The 16,828-nt window shown below is 43.1% G+C and overlaps 1 protein-coding gene across 30 annotated transcripts in view; it reads left to right on the top strand.

Moving 5' to 3' along the window:
• Positions 1 to 16,828, top strand: part of ZBTB20 (zinc finger and BTB domain containing 20) — a 646,879-nt gene that overhangs the window by 64,906 nt on the left and 565,145 nt on the right. Inside the window, exons 1-2 of one of the 30 annotated variants that reach the window (XM_039497050.1) lie at positions 1,839 to 1,981; positions 4,614 to 4,661. The exons of 28 other annotated variants lie outside the window; for them this stretch is intronic. The gene's annotated coding sequence lies outside the window, so the exon portion shown is untranslated. Of the gene's footprint in view, positions 1 to 1,838; positions 1,982 to 4,613; positions 4,662 to 16,828 lie in introns of those variants that run through there. One more of the 30 variants, XM_039497044.1, reaches the window with a different exon arrangement.

The following is a 16,828-nucleotide window of genomic DNA, read 5'->3' as shown; positions in this document are numbered from 1 at the left end:
GACTACTGGTTTCCAATGAGAACACCAATGTTTTTGCTGCGCAGTTTTTGATCCTTTTGTACATAATGTAAAGTTCCTCTGTGAAAAACAAAACACAAAACTTCCAAAAATATCCTTCCTTCCAAGTAATCTATATTGTTATTCTTAAACTAATTATAAAATAACAAAATTCTACTCAATGTAGCTCATGCGTTTCCATGGAACGTCCTTAACTATTCACTGACTCATTGCCTATTCATCTATAGCTAATATTAAGGCACTTTTGTTGTGGTTTTCTAAAGTATTGAGGTTATGTGAGTCAGATGCAGTTTAGAATGAAGATTATATTTAAATAATCAAAAACATGACTTGCCAAACAATATACTAAAAAGAGGAGAAAAATAGCATTTATTTCTCAAATATGAAGTACCTTTTAAAAAGTTTTTTTTTAAATAAGTAAAAACAAAAAAAGTTATGTAAGCCAAAGGGTTTAGCAGACATCGTTTTACCTTCTTCAAGGAGACAAGGGGCTTTGAAGGTTTCCACTTCTCATGAGAGAGGCACATTCTTGAAGTTTTTCACCAAGGATGTGGGGGAAGAATTTCTTCTTGAAGACTGTCACCAAGAAAACACGGGGGCAGATGTGGTGCTATAGAGAACTTTCTTCTTGAAGTCTTTCATCAGACTTTTTTGTGTGTGGCGCAGAGTGGGGTGTAGATGGTAGATTTTGTCAAAAGCACTTTTTATTTAAATTGATTATGGCTTTCATACAGGTTTTCACTGATAGTGTGGAGTTAGCCTGGGGATTGTAAATTTCATTGCTGATATTTCAAAGAGTTACCTTGTTGTTACAGTTGCTAGGCTAGCATTTCCTAGACTTTGGTAGTATATTGTGGTAGTTTGTCTTGCTTCCCTTCTTTCTGATGGGCTTTCTCAGGAAGAGTGAGAGGAGTGGCAGATCTGAATCCCAGTATAATAAAAGTAATGGATGAATTTTGCATTGGGGGGTAGATAAGAGATAGATAGATAGATCCAAAGAATTAATGACAGATATAGTATTGTAGTCAGCAAAGGCACACTGGTGATTTACACTGGTGAGAGAATCCTGGATGGGCCCAAAAGCTGGAAGAGTGCGTTTTTAGAATTTGTTTGCAGTGTTGTAGCCAAGTGATCCCTGGATATTTGAGAGAGAAGGTGGGTGAGGTAGTATTTTTTAAAGGACCAAATTCTGTTGGTGAGAGAGAGAGAGAGAAGCTTTTGAGCCACATAGAGCTCTTTCGTAGGTCTGGGAAAGGTACTTAGGGTGTCACAGCTAAATACAAGATGGAACAGAGAGTTTAGCATATATCGTTCGCACATATTCTAAGGGACCATTCAAGTGGCCAGTTTTTAGAATTTCACTCTTTTGGCACATAAGGGTGCTTTTTGTTCAGTGTTGTGCAATAGTGCAGAGACTAATACTGCTGGCATGCCAGAAAATGTCAGGCTGTGTACAGGCCAGATTACAGTCAAAAAAATTTCCACTATAAAACTATGCATTAACTTGCATGTTTCTCTATCAAAAATAAAATACTTTTGGCCTTTATTTTAAGTGATGCCTTGCACAAAAATATTTTAACAATATATTAAAAGTCTCATATTCTTTTTTCCATTACAACAATTTTTTTTCTCCTCTGATCTTTTTTTAATAACCAAAGGAACAAATATGTCTCAGTTCTGAGCTTTAATCTGGTGCTTCGTGTACCTCTGATGACCTCCTAATCACACTCTCTATGACACATCAATCCATTGCTATGGAGAGTGGGTGATTTGGGCTGTCATGAAAGTGTTGATGTAACCATATATCCTGCACACTTAGGACAGGAAAGTTCAAAGAAATGCATCAACAAAATGAATGAAACATTATGGGAACCCATAATTCAGCTACCAAGCATCCTTTTCCCAGTTCACGAGTGGTTCTTTATCTATGTTATGACTTTAAGTGGGAGCCCCAGGTGTGAAGGTATCTGTTCCAGAAAAGATAACTTTGTTGTTGTTTAAGCAAAAACAAATATTTCAGAGCTGATGCAAATGATGAAATGTAAAGATGTGAAGGAAGATTAGTAAATAGTCACAATGCCTATGTCTAAACAGCGAAGGAGAATGTAGAATGTGGAATTAATTTATGTTGTACTCGTTTCCTGACTACATAACCCTTTGTCTCTGTGGTATGTTCTCTTTGATACCAGTGATCTTTCTCGTTAGTTTAGAACCTAAAAAGTCAAAATGTCTCCTTTGGAGATAGCAAGCCTAGCTAGACCACAAGATGTAAATGTGTCATTAGTTTTCATTTTGATGGACTAATTTCTTCCTCAGGAAAACTTAAAATTGATATTTTAATTTTAAAAAATGGTATTGCCTTTAATATTGAGAGGCATGATATGAGAACAGAACTGGGAGCCAGGAGCTACTGAGTTCTTTTCCTAGCTCTGATACTGACTATCTCTGTGGTCCAGGGTAAATTACTTAATCTTTTTGCCAGAGAATCCCCATCTGTAATATGAATGTAATGATATTTGCCTACATAACGGGTATTGTGAGGGTTAGTTAATGTTTGCAAAGTGCTTTGAAGATGGAAAGTGCTGTAAAAGGTCTAAGTGTTATCATTTGATGTTCTCATCAAATGGAAGACAAATATGTAATCAAACACTTTCATCTTCAAAATCCAACACCTCTTTCAGCTCAGTGGAAACACAGGCATACATTTATGGCATTGTGGAATTGTCTTTGTTCAAAGAACATGATGTCCCAAAGTAAGAAACTCTACTTTTTTTTTTTAAAGGAGGTGGACTGTGATTGGAGAAAACCTGTCCTAGTATCTGAAAATAAAACATTACTTTGCCTGTGAAATTAGTCACCATTTAAAGTTAATTATTTAGACTTTCATTTTCAAACATGTTTGTAAGGTTTTTCTTAGGCTGAGGCAGCGTTATTCTAGTTTAGAAAAAGGACTAGGAGATAAGAGACCTGGGTTTTATTGCCCACTTTATCTCTGACTTGCTATGTGACCTGGCACAAGTCACTTGCACCCAATTCCTGCATTTAAAACCATGCAGTAATGGCCCCCCACCCCCCTCCACACCTGTCCAAAACCCTACTCTAGTCAATGGGGATGGATGCATGTCCCAATGGAGCATCAGGACCATAAACTCTGTGCCTAATTTTCCCCATCTGTAAAATGGTAATAATACTTTAAGATCTTCAGAAGCATTCTGAAAGTTGCAAGATCTGAAATGTGCTCATGAAAAGCATACAAGTTGTTGGCATGCCTGTGAATGTATGGCAGGGCTTACACCACCTTCAACATATCCCTATTTGATGACCGGGTTTAAAAATGGTGAATGTGTGTGTCTAACAGGCATGGCCTTGCACAAGCAAAGGGTTAAGAGATGAGGCATTCCATTCTGGGTGAATATTTATTATTTATTTATTTTATTTATTGAAGCTGAGTGACTTGCATCTCATCACTTAGGCAATTCTTGAATTGTGGTGTGGGTGCTTTGTGGGTGTATACCACAAAGGAAGTTGGGATAAAATAGCTGCTTAAAAAGAGATTAAGGGGTTTACTGTAGTGCCTCCATGGGTTGTAATTTAAAGGGAAAGGAGCCCAATTCTTTGTGTTGCTGGTTCTTTCATGAGCTGCAGGTTTTAACTTTTTGGAAAGATTCTCGTATCTTTCTATTAGCCAACTTCAGGAGCTAATCCAAACCAGTCAACACAATCATACATTGCACTTGATTCCTTGTCATTATAGAACGCATTTTGGTGTTTGGCTTTGTCATGTGCGCATCCTAGTGTTTCTTGGCAGATTTGGAATTGGTGGGCAGGCGGGAGAGTGCCAGAGGACCATATCCAAACTGTTTACTTTTTCCATCATTTTCCAGAGCTATAAAATGTTAAATTTTGGATGGGGGAAAAAAGGACACGAGGAAATAATAAAAAAAAATAAAGCTTTAGCACAGTTCTGACTAATACTGGATCCAAACTAAAGACTCCAAATCCAATTACCCCATAAACTTGTCCTAGAAAAAATATTAACTGGCTTCTACATAGTCATTTTGAGGGACAAAGGTTGAACTTTGGCATCTCAGTATAATATATGTATTCAGTGTCAACCGGCATCATTTTGCATGCTAGAAGCACACCTATTTGGCCAGTGACAATAGGCAGGGACCTAGCATTGTCCATCTTAATCAGTTTGCCACCGCCACAAGATTTCCAGAGATAGTTGTGCCTGGCAGCATGGCTTTGTAGGAGGTCTCAGGCAGCCTTGTGGGAAGTTTGGCTTTCATATGACCAGATACTAGATGGTGGAGATGAAAGGCTAAGTGCTGGTGTCACTTGCATTTGGTGGAAATTTTGCTACTGACTTCACTGGTAGCAAAATTTGCTCCCCAAATAAGTTTTTACGTGTGAAATTGAGTCAGTTGCATGTCCTTGTCTCACTGGATTTTTAATGAAGCATTATAAAGTTCTTATTCTCCACTTTCCAGTAGTTGTAACTGGAATAACTTGAATTTGCTCTGCCTCTGTGACATGATTTTTGATTTAGTGTCATCGTACACAAGTAACTTCCATCTAATTATTTTTTCCAGGGAGGATCCTGAGTTTCAGTACTGAATCAGCTACCACAGGAACTTTGGGTAACATTTTCAAAATCTCCTATTTTTCAAAAGTGACACATAATTAGGTGCCTGTGTCTCATTGAAAAAGTCAATGGGACTGAGGCTCCTAATGACATAAATCATTTTGAAAATGGGACTTAGGTTCCCAAGTCACTTAGGGTATGTCTACACCACAAAAAAGGACCCATTGTAGTAAGTCTCAGAGCCCGAGTCAGCTAACTTGGTCTTGCGGGGTTCGCACTACAGAGTTAAAAATCACAGTGTAGATGTTTAGGGGCTCTGAGACCCTCCCCTCTTGCTGGGTTTCAGAGCCTGGACTTCAGCCTGAGCCTGAATGTCCAATTGTTAACCCCATAGCATGAGCCCCAGAAGCCTGAGTCAGTTGTCCCAGGTGCTGCATCTCACTGTCGCTGATCCTTTCTTTTTCTTTCTTTTTTTTTTTTTTTGCGATGTAGATGTACCCTTAGACACTTTTGAAAAATGTAACCTTTGTGGTGAGGAACCGGTTGTCTCAAGGTCCCTGAGACATCAGAGTAATCGAAAAAGAAAGTGTCTACTTGTGGGGCTGGAGGAGCAGGGAGGAAGCATCCATTTGAGTGGTATGGAGGAAGAAGATCAAAGAATTGGAGGGGCTGAAGAGTAATGGGAGGAAAAGTCTATGGGAATCTGATTTTTTGGAGGGGTGAGGGGAATGCAGAAATGGTAGTGAGACCTGGCTCATCATTTAGCCACCACTTAGTTGTAAAGGAGTTTTGCAACAAGTAGGGAGTTAACTCCCTGCTTAGACCCCAGATAGTTATACAAGTCTAATAATGAGACAGGGAACAGTCAGAGGGAACTGAAGAAACATTATAATAGCTACTGTGTAGTGAGAATTTAGTGAAGGATTCTGAGAAGATAGAGCTTCACCCTTTGTGATTACAGGGTTTGGTTGTGTCACAAACTGGGGGGAAGGAGGGTTTGAGGTTTTTTTAAAGCCATTTTTTTAAAACCTGAGGTTGTAATCAACACCCTGAAAACTCTGAAAATAAAACCCAGAGGAAGATAACACCTTGATCCCATCAGAAAGCTGCTTTGTATACTTCCTTCTTGCTGGCCCATGCTTCCATCTTAACACCAGAGTCCTAACCCGTCTGTTTGAACTTCCTACTTGTTGAACATTTCAAGGTCTAAATGGGAGATTAGACTTACTAGATATGGGGCATATGTTCTTATGTTCTTGCTCAAATCAAGTAACCACTTTCCAGATCGACAGTATGTTTGAGGCAAGGCTTTGCTGCATGTGTTATGTGGGAGAGCTGCAGTACACCTGTTGTGTTTTCTATTTACTAGTATTAGCAAGGTTACTGTGAGACCGAGGTGTATGGTGAATGGAATCTGGTGAGAGAGTCCCAAGGTCATTAGTAGTTTCACTTTGGCACAGGGCAGTTTGAAGATAGACTGGGTTGATGACAATGAAGGTCCTGTTTAACTAGAGATAGTATTTAGCTCCCCTCTGTGCCAAACATGCAGGTCAAGTATTGCCTTCTTTGTTCACTGTTTGTGGATGTGCTCTTTCATGAAGCATGCAAGAAGAGCAGATTTTGTTGACCTTGGGAGATGTCAGAGAGCACTACACTTTGTAGTTGGGACACTCTGCCATGGTTCCAGGACTCTATGATGAAGTTAAATATTTGTTTTTTAAAGACTTTACCAGTTGCTATGAAGTTATAACATGCTAGAGAATTGATAGATAGGGGAAAGTTGTCTCACCTGCCACAGATTCTTTGGTTGAAACATTCTTAATGAGACCATTATTGGTGAGGACAAGATAGATGGCCAGATCCTCAGCTGTCATAAATCACATAGCTCCATTGAAGCCAGTAATTGTTGTGGAGCTACAACAATTTACATCAGCTAAGAATCTGGCCCAACAGGACAAAATGAGAACTTGGTCTCATGCAGGGTAATACACAATGATAACATAAGGCCATTATAGGGCTGGCCCATTACTTTTGATTCTGTACATCTGAGCATCTCTTTTTCCTAACTAAAGGGGAGAAAGGGAATTTGATTATGGCTGTGTTTTGTAACTGGTTTCCCTTTTCTTCACATGTCTATCTCTGATTACATAGAATGTTCATTAATGAATTTTCCCCCATTCTTTGGAAAGAGATCAATAGTAAAATTACTTTTATTTGGAAAATTTAAAATAAATATTTAAAATAATTTCTAAAAAAAACATAGACTAAACCCACTGTGGTTTCTGTCATGTCACTTCTTTTTGGTCTTCTTTAATGTCATTCTTGTTGACTTCAGCTAAACCAGTCAGTAGTACTTAGCCCACATTAAAGCCTAGCTTCTTATTTTTGGTCTAGAGTTTGGAAAGAAAACCTTCTAATACTCAGAGAACTATATAAACATTTTGCCTCTGTAAATCAGAAACAGCTTGATGGATTAGTTGCATGTTTTTATTGGGTGATAGTGGTGTTGAAGAAAGAGGGGACAAAAGGTTGAATGTAGGCAGGTAGGATTGTATGCCAAAGTCTCTAGACCAACACCATTTGAAACTGCTGGAAGATTTAACTCCGAAAATTGGGGCTCCTTAAGGCAAATTGGAAAGTAAAGTGCAGAAATATTGCAGGAAACAGTTTTAAATTGTGGTTCTTCCCTAAAGGCTGGCTCCCCAGTCCTCATGCCTTCGCCTTACATCCCCTTCCCTAAAAGCTTTCTCTGGTCTAAGAAAATGTTGAAATGTTTATTTTATGATGGTAAGTATAATATTCAAAGTGCTCCAACTTTAGGGGCTGGCACTATGCTGGGACTGATGGCTCATCCCTCCATCCCACCATAATACTTCCTTAAAACACTGGACGATGGAAAAAGGTGTGAAAAGTAGCTTCTGAGTCTATATCCAGTAGCTATTTGTTCAAAATACCATAGATTTCATTTAAAAATGAAATTCTTGCTTTAAATTTAAAAAAGCATTTGAAAAATGTGCACTTGATTTGGCAGCGTGCATGAAGATTCCATCCCAGTGCACTTTAAATTATCTGAGCTATTTTCTCTCCCCTCAACCTTCTGAAAATTGGAGTTTATAATGAAGATACCTTTAAACTAAAGGTTGCAACCATGGATTTTTTTTTTCCCCCATAAAGAAGAAATAATTGTTCGAGTGCTTGCTCATGTCCAGGACCGGCTCCAGGGGATTTGCCACCCCAAGCAGCCAAAAAAAAAAAAAAAAAAAGCCGCGATCGTGATCTGCGGCAATTCAGCCGGGAGGTCCTTTATTCTGAGCAGGAGTGAGGAACCCGCTGCCAAATTGCTGCCGAATCCCTGAAAGTGCCGCCCCACTCCTGAGTTGCCGCCCCAAGCACCTGCTTGATAAGCTGGTGCTTGGAGCCGGCCCTGCTCATGTCCATTCCGCACACATTAGGTGCGTGTGCTCGTCACATGCACTGGTGCTGGAAGTTTTTCGCTCAGCAGTATCCACAGGGGAGTGGCTCTGGCGCCCTCTGAAGTGGTGCCTGCATGGCGCAGTATAAGGGGCGCTGCTGGCTCCCCCACCCTTAGTTCCTTCTTGCCGCCAGTGACGGTGCACAGGATGTTCACTGCCCTTACTAGCATTGCTTAGGCTTTGTTCGTATGAACTAGAGTTCTTGTAAAGTTATCGTACATAGTTAGTAGTTGAGTTAGTTAGCTCTTAGCAGTAGTTAGAGTTTTGTTAGTCCCGTCCGGGACTTAGCCGGGGACGGGGCATGCCATAAGGAATTCAGGGTGGTCCTTGACGAGGACATGCCCACTGCCAGGATGGCCCTTCAAGTGGTATCTGACATAGCAGATTCCGCCGCCCATACCTGGCATCCGTCATCTCCATGTGGTGAGCGTCCTGGCTGCTCCTCTTTGGATTGTCCTCCGAGGCTCAGCAGTCAATTCAGAACCTCGATGGCCAGGCCCTGTTTGCGGAGAAGACAGACAACAAATTACATGGGCTTAAGGACTCCCGAACCACCCTAAAAACCCTGAGGTTCTATGTTCTGGGCCCGGCATGTAATCAGTTCAAACCGCAACTACCCCAGGGGCAAGGGAGCCAGCCCCGGCAGGACCTGCAGCACAAAAAGCTCAAGGGCTGTAGACGGTGCGCAAGCCACCTGCCCCCACCCTCTGCCCAGTCAGGCTCGACTCGCTCCAAGCAAGGAGCATAAAAGTCCCTTCTCATGAGCATCTTCTTGAGCAGGAGGTTCAGGGGCTCTTCCAGCTGGTGGTGGTGGAGGAGGTCCTGCCTCCTTACCAGAACAAGGGTTTGTATTCCTGGTATTTTCTGATACCAAAGGGTGGTCTGGGTCCCATCCTGGGCCTGCGAGACCTCAACAGATACCTAAAGAAGCTAAAGTTTCACATGGTCTCCCTTGCCTCCATTATCCCCTCCCTGGATCCGGGAGACTGGTATGCTGCCCTTGACCTGAGACGCATACTTTCACATAGCAATCTTCCCAGGACACAGATGATTTCTCTGTTTTACGGTGGGTTCAGCCCACAACCGGTTTGCAATCCTTTTGTTTGGCCTGGCTACAGCACCAAGGGTGTTTACCAAGTGCATGGTGGTAGTCGTGGCCTACCTCAGGCGTCAGGGTATCCAGATTTATGCATACCTCGACGACTGGGTGGTAAAAAGCAGTTCCAACGCTCAGGTCCAACGCAACGTCGCTGTACTACAAGCCACGTGCCTCTCCTTAGGACTACTGGTCAACCACAAAAAGTCCACATTAGTTCCAGTTCAAAGGATAGAATTCATCGGGGCCGTACTTGACTTGGGGGAAAGTGTTCCTGCCATTAGACATGTTTCAGAACCTGACTGACCTCATCGAGGAAGTGTCTGCATTTCCCCTGACAACGGCCAGGGTGTGCCTGCACCTGCTAAGCCACATGGCAGCTTGCACATATATGATCCACCATGCCAGGCTCCGCATGCAGCCCTCGCAGCAATGTCTGGCGTTGACCTCTTCCCAATCGAGGGACCACCTGGACAAGATTGTCACCATTCCTCTAGTAGTTCTCACCTTGCTGCAGTGATGAACTGATTGCGAAAAGGTCCTGGAAGGTGTCCTGTTCGACAGTCTCTCACTCCATCTGTTGAGCTAACGTCAGACGCTTTGGACCTTGGTTGGGGGGCGCACCTTGGACATCTCCGGAGCCAGGGGATGTGGACTCTGGAGGAAGCAGCATTACACATAAATGTCAAGGAGCTCAGAGTGGTCTGACTGGCCTGTGGAAAAGTGGTGAGATTCCTGACGGAGAATACAGCCTCGATATTCTGCATCAACAGGCAAGGAGGAGCGTGCTTGTTGGCTTTCTGCCAAGAGGACCCCTGTCTCTGGGACTTCTGCATCAGCCATGGCATCCATCTGGAAGCTGGTCAGCTCCCTGGCATCAGGAATGCCTTAGCAGGTCACCTCAGGAGGGACTTCCACTCATGGTGAGAGGAGTCACTCCATCAGGAGGTGACCTGCATGATCTTCCAGAGGTGGAGAACTCCCCAGGTAGATCTCTTTGCCACCAGGAGAAACCGAAAGTGCCATCGGTTTTGCTCCCAGCAGGACCTGAGCAAGGCCTCCCTCTCTGATGCCTTCCTCCTGTCATGGGCTGAAGGTCTGATGAACGCGTTCCCTCCGATCCCTCTGGTCAGCTGGGTCCTAGTAAAGATCAAAAGGGACAAAGCACAGGTTATCATGATCGCCCCTGCATGGCTTCGCCAACACTGGTTCAGCACGTTCATGAACAGGCGGTGGCCTCTCCCTGGCCCTTTCCCTACTATCTGGACCTGCTGTCGCAGGATCATAGTCAGCTCCTACAGCCCAACCTCAAGTCTTTACATCTCTTAGCGTGGATGCTCCATGTTTGAATCCAGAGGAGCGTAGCTGCTCGGAGGCAGAGCAGGAGGTCCTCCTAGGAAGTTGGAAGCTATCCACAAGACTAACTTACCTGGCCAAGTGGATGAGGTTTTCCCACTGGGTGTCGGAACATGGCATTTATCCCTCGCATTCTTCAGTGCAGTCCATCTCAGGCTACTTACTGCAGCTCAGGAACCAGGGGCTGGCGCATTCTTCCATCAGTGTGCACCTTACGGCCATCTCTGCATTCCATTAGCCGATCCAAGGTCAGACTGTCTTTTCTCATGACATGACTCTCAGGTTCCTGAGGAGCCTCAAGAGGCTTTACCCGAAGGTTGCTTTCCTGGTGGCAGTAACGTCAGTGAGACGAGTCTCAAAAATTAAGGCCTTGACCTCGGAACTGCCTTACACAGTGTTTTATAAGGACGAGGTCCAGCTGCTGCCCCACCCAGCCTTCCTGCTGAAGGTGGTATCTTCTTTCCACGTGAGCCAGGATGTATTCCTGCCAGTGTTCTGTCCCAACCCACACAAGACTGCCAAAGAGAGGTGTCTGAATGCGCTGGATGTCCGGAGGGCCTAGGTTTTTTATTTGGAGCGTACCAAGCCTTTCCGTAAATCGACCCAGCTTTTCATCACTACAGCAGATAAGATGAAGGACTTTCCAGTTTCTTCAAAGAGGATTTCCAACTGGATCACCTCTTGCATAAAGACCTGTTATGAGCTAGCAAAGGTCCAGCTGCCACCAATCATTAGGGCCCATTGATTAGAGCACAGGCATCGTCAGTGGCCTTCCTGGCACACATCCCGATCCAGGACATCTGTAGAGCCATGACATGCTCCTTGGTAGACACAGTCACGTCTCATTATGCCGTCACTCAGCAGGCCAAAGACAACACTGGGTTTGGCAGAGCTGTATTACAGTCTGCGCAGCTGTGAACTCCTACCTGCCTGCATGGGAACTTCTTGGAGTCACCTAATGTGGAATGGACATGAGTAAGCACTCAAAGAAGAAAAGACAGTTACCTATTCTGTAACTGGTGTTCTTTGAGATGTGTTGCTCATGTCCATTCCGTGACCCGCCCTCCTTCCCCACTGTCTGAGTTTCTGGCAAGAAGGAACGGAGGGTGGGGGGAGCCAGCAGTGCCCCTTCAGAGGGTGCCACTTCAAAGGATGCTAGAGCTGCTCCTCGGTTATGCTTAAAGTACTGCCCAGGATCTTTTCAGGGGGAATAAGGCAAAGCGCCACATTTATTGGTAATACATGTATCAATCCACACTGTATCATATGATATATATATATTACACTCATGCACTTACATACACACACACAAGCACACTCAGTCTTGTTGTTACCAATTAGTTGCTCCCCTTAACTTCACTGGCCAGGTGAGTTAGATGGGGGAGGGGGTGGAGCCGGGCTTCTGTCAATCCGGATCGATGCTCCCAGGTTGACAAGACGAGACCCAGGGTCCTCTGCAAGACACCTCACATTTATAGCCGCTTCACTCTCATGCAAATCTGTACCAGATTCAAAATTTGTGTCTGTGTCCATTGATCCTTTGTGCTGCTTTTCTCTGGGTGTTGTCCCAATGCTGTTCAAAGAGGGTGTTTTCAAAAGAAGGTGCTTGCTTCTAACCCTCGAGGCTGTCAATATGTCTGCTCTTCTTTAGTGAGCCCACTTGAAAAGTTTTATTGTCCTTGTGTCTGGCTTCCATCCCCTCTCCAACTGTTGCAGCTGTCTGGAGGTGCTGCCTTCCACGCCTTGTTCATTCACACCTCATTCATTCAACAGGACAATTGATTGGTGGGGGGATGGGGGGGAAAATCTTACTCTATCCTTAGCAAAGAGACATTCTTCTTCTATCTTATTTTATCCTTAGGGGATATAACATTATACCAAGGTTCAATGCAAAGTTTCTACATGAGGCTATGATATCAAGTTTCCATATACCAAGGCTCATCAGTACAAGATTTCTATATGAAGCTTTGATACAAAGTTTCATGAAAACAGAGGTCACAGGTGGGTAGACCCACTACAAGGTTATCTGAAGAGACACAATGTACAGTCATATGCAAATTATCAGAGATTTATCTATACCCTTACAGATACTGCTGAGAGAAAAACTTCCAGCACTGGAGCATGTGGCAAGCACACACACCTTATGTGGAATGGCCATGAGCAACACATCTCGAAGAATACCAGTTACGGAACAGATAACTGTCTTTTATTTTACATAGAGAGGAACCTTAATCAAAGCCCTAGCTATGAACTTGCAAAAAAAATCCACCATGGCTAGAACCCATGAACTTTAGCATCAGAACCTTAAGACACAACTTCTGTGCCCCATATTTCCATAGTATCTGAGTACCACACACTTTTTAATGTATTTATCTTTACAATGCAGTGAGGTAGGGACGTGCTATTTCCATTTTACAGATGCAGAATTGAAGCACAAAGAGTCTGTGATTGCCCAAGGTGACACAGGGCATTTGTGGCAGAGTAGGAAATTTAACTCAAGTCCCAGGTTAGCACCTTAACCAGTGAACCATCTTCCGTGTCTGCTCAAAGGTTTGTAAATAGAATCTCTTATCCTTTATGTTGCAAGCCACTGCAGGGAGAGAGAGTGCAGACACTGAGGCAGTTTGTTATACGCTCCCTTTTTAAGAGAAGCTCATCCGTATTGTCTGAGAGTTCAGGTCTTTTCTGGGATGCCATTTTATAATGAGCTTTAGGTGTAATAAGACATGACTTCTATAAATGTAAGTTTGGAGTGGAACTTTGGAAAGTTTGGATCTGGATGTGAACTTTCCAGGTCCCGTTTGTAGTTTCATAGAATCTTTCCTTACCTCTTCCCACCCTGGGAAACATTCTTTGGTAAAGTTATGCAGGTGGTGCTTACCAGAAAGATACGGAGAATTTTCTTTATCCTGGAAAAGCTGAAGACCTTCATCAGGGCCTGTGAGTTCTTGATGAAATGGACATCTTGCCCAAGGACATGAAGCACATCTAGCAAGTGCCAAATGCATTTGCTGTCTGTAAGAGGAAAAGATGGAGGTTAGGAATGGATATTTCCTGACCTAGGTGACATCTGGAGGGCATTTTAGGCAGAAGGCTAGGTACAGTCCTTAAAACCACCTTGTCTTTGTAAAAGATGAGGAGGAACAAGAAATTGAAGTAATTTCTCCTACTCCTTTGGCTAAAACAAAAAGTACTAGAAATATGGAAGGGCTGGGGGCAGAGTGCATGTTACAGATTCCATAGGCTCAGGGAAGGCCACATCATCTATTGAGAATCAGGTTCAGGCTCCAAGGAGAGAAGAGGAGAGAGGAGCCTAATTTTGAAACAAATGATTAGAGGATATAAACCTACCAGGCTGCCTTCTACCTTACTTAGTTTCCCCATCTATAAATTGGAGATAACACATACCTACCAAATATAGGAGAGTGAAGGTCTCCGAGGTAATTCATTAATGTTTATAAAGTGCTGTAAGTTGATGAAAGTTATTATATAAGTGAAACATATTGCGATTTATGCTGTTTAAGGGGCTAGAGGTTTTCAGTGCAGATCAACAGTCACATTGTCTGTAGTCTGCATTAGGGAACTCTACGGCGCAAAAGGCCTCATAATTAGGCCATTGTCCATGTTAGATATGTGGTTTGCACCATGTTACTTTTTAGTCCAGTAAACAAATGAGTTCTAAAATGTACACACATGACTAAGCTGGATTCTCTAGGCCTGATCCAGAACTCATTGAATTAATGGAAAGACACTCACTGACTTTTATGGGCAGGCACTATGGCTAGCTTCACAAAGAAACTTAGGTATTGTGATGCTGAGCATCACCGTGCCTAACTTTTAGGCACCTCAGTCCCTATACAATGAATGGGGAGAGATAGGTACCTTAGAATGGGATTCACAAAAGCCAACACGCTAGGTGACTCTCCTCCTAAGGTAGCCAATGGGAGGTGCCAAGCCAAGGGGTGTGTTCTAAGCCCCGCATCTCTCTTGGAGATAGGTGAAAAGTCCATTCTGTGGGGAGGTGCCTCCCTCAGCTTGGGATTCTCAGATGCAAACCTTCTCTTGGCATTGGTCACCTACATCATTTTTGCAAGAAGCTGGGAGAAGGTGGCTCTCCCTCACAACTTTTAGCCCAGTGCTTAGGGTACTCACCTGGGATTGTAAGAGACTCCTACTTCAAGTCCCTCCTCTACCTGGGTAAGGGAAGGAAGGGATTTGAACAGGGATCTGCCACTTGACAGGTAAGTGCCCTAACCATTGGACTCAGAGATTTTCTAATGTAGGCCTCACTCAGTCTTTCTTGCTGAAGCTGTTGCACTCTGGATAACTAATTTTAAAAAAGTGGGCCAGACTCTTTAGCCTGATGGTTAGCATACTCACCTGGGAAGCAGGAAAACCACAATCCAGGCCCCCTGCTCCAGTGTTTTTTGTTTAATTATTTAGCCACAGTGGAATAGCTTCAACAGGAGAGCCTGAGGGAGCTTCCACGTCAGAATATGCTATAGCTCAGTAATTAGGGCACTCACCTGAGAGGTGGCAAATTTCAGGTCAGATCCCTTTTTCCCTCTCAGGTAAAGGGGGACTTGAACTGGGAGTATTCAACATCCCAGATTAGTACCCTAACCACTCTGCTCCATTTTGTTTAAACTCATCTATAGGAGTCCAGTCTGGCAGATGAGATCTGAACACAGCTACTGAATGCACCTACTGAGTTATGTGGAGGGACGCCTATCTTCTCCCAGTTTGTGGGTTGCTCTGTGGCTTAGGCATCCAGATGCCTGACATGGGGTTGTACCACACATGCTCAGAGGTAGAAACATAGGCGCCAAGTGAGTGTAGGTGCCTACAGGTGTCAGGGGCCAATGAATGGGGGTTTATGAATTCTATTGGAGCCTGATTCTGGGATTTCGGCTCCTGAAGTGTCAGTTTTAGGTGTCTGAGTCCTTTTGTGAATCCAGTCCCAGGGAACTGATCCAACTCCCACTAACTGGAGCTGGAGTCAGCCCAATGTGAGGTTATGTAATCCTATTGAACTGCCTAGAACAGTTTAAAGGTTGTTGCAACTGGTGTGCACCTACCGTGTTTACATCTAGTCTAATTAAATATGACTACTTCTATGGTGAAGTTTGAGAACATCTGGATCTCTTACTTCCTTCTTTGGAATCTCTTTTCTGTGTTAAATAAATTTAAGCATTTTGTTAAGGATATCCAAGTAGCTGGCTTGTAGTTTCTCAATACTCCACCACAACTTTGTGGCCAGAAAAAGGAACTGTCTTAGCAGTAGCCATGTGCAAAGCTTCCAGTGGGAGTCATATATACATATTCACCAGACACTGCAAAATTGACATCAGTGGATATTGCGTTTGGCTGCAATCCTTACATGGGCATTTTAAAGAGTTCTCAACAACTTCTACAGTATTTATTGCTTTACAATTAGTGAAAAGGTCAAAGCAACACTGTCAATTTGAATAAAAAACAAAAACAAAAAACCTAGCTCTTAAACTAAATTTCTTTTTAAAGTCCCAGCTTTTGATAGAGCACCCTCTGAATATCACATCAAGAAATAAAAACAATAACCCTTTAATAGTTTTAAAAGACTTTCTTCTCCCCCATATATGATTATAAGGGACCATATAGCAAAGGAGAGACTAACTAAGGCCCCAGTCCTGCAAAAAAGCTCTTCATGGTTGAATCTCTGTATCTGTGTGGAGGTCCGTTCATGGCCCCAGGGTCTGTGCACACAGGATTGGGGCGTAACTAACTGTACAGGGGAACAGTGAAACTGAATGTATATAAAGGGCTGTTAAGCACACATACACTGGAAAGTACATTTTTCTAGTTCTAGTGGTCCTTAGCTGTTACTTTTAACTATAGTAGTACAAAACATTTTTAGACAAATGTGATTTGTCAAGTGCAAGGAGTCTCTTTTTATAAGAGTTCCTTATTCATATTAATAATCTGCTTCCTAAGTATTAACATGCTTGTAAGCACCCAGTGGTCTGAAAAGATGGCAGTGCAATTCTCTGAAAGGAAACTTTTACTTTCTAGTTCAGTTTGTAATGTTCAGATCCACTATCTCTCCCTTCCAGCCCAAAGTTAGGGTGGGATGGATGTTCTTCTTTTGCCATGAAGTAAGTTTCTGAATGAAAAGTGAGAGGGGGAGATTGTTATTTGAATGCTTTTGACTAGTGGATTGGTCTCAGTACCCATCAGGCTGGACTAGGGCTCCAAAATCTAGAACCTGAAATATTAACTAAACTGTCCCATGGAATGGAAGCATAGTGTCCTAGTTAAAGC

The sequence above is a fragment of the Mauremys reevesii genome, linkage group 1 (assembly GCF_016161935.1).
Source record: "Mauremys reevesii isolate NIE-2019 linkage group 1, ASM1616193v1, whole genome shotgun sequence".
NCBI classification, from domain to species: Eukaryota; Metazoa; Chordata; order Testudines; family Geoemydidae; genus Mauremys; species Mauremys reevesii.
Note: the sequence above shows the minus strand (reverse complement) of the source record. Positions and strands in the feature narration are given on the sequence as shown.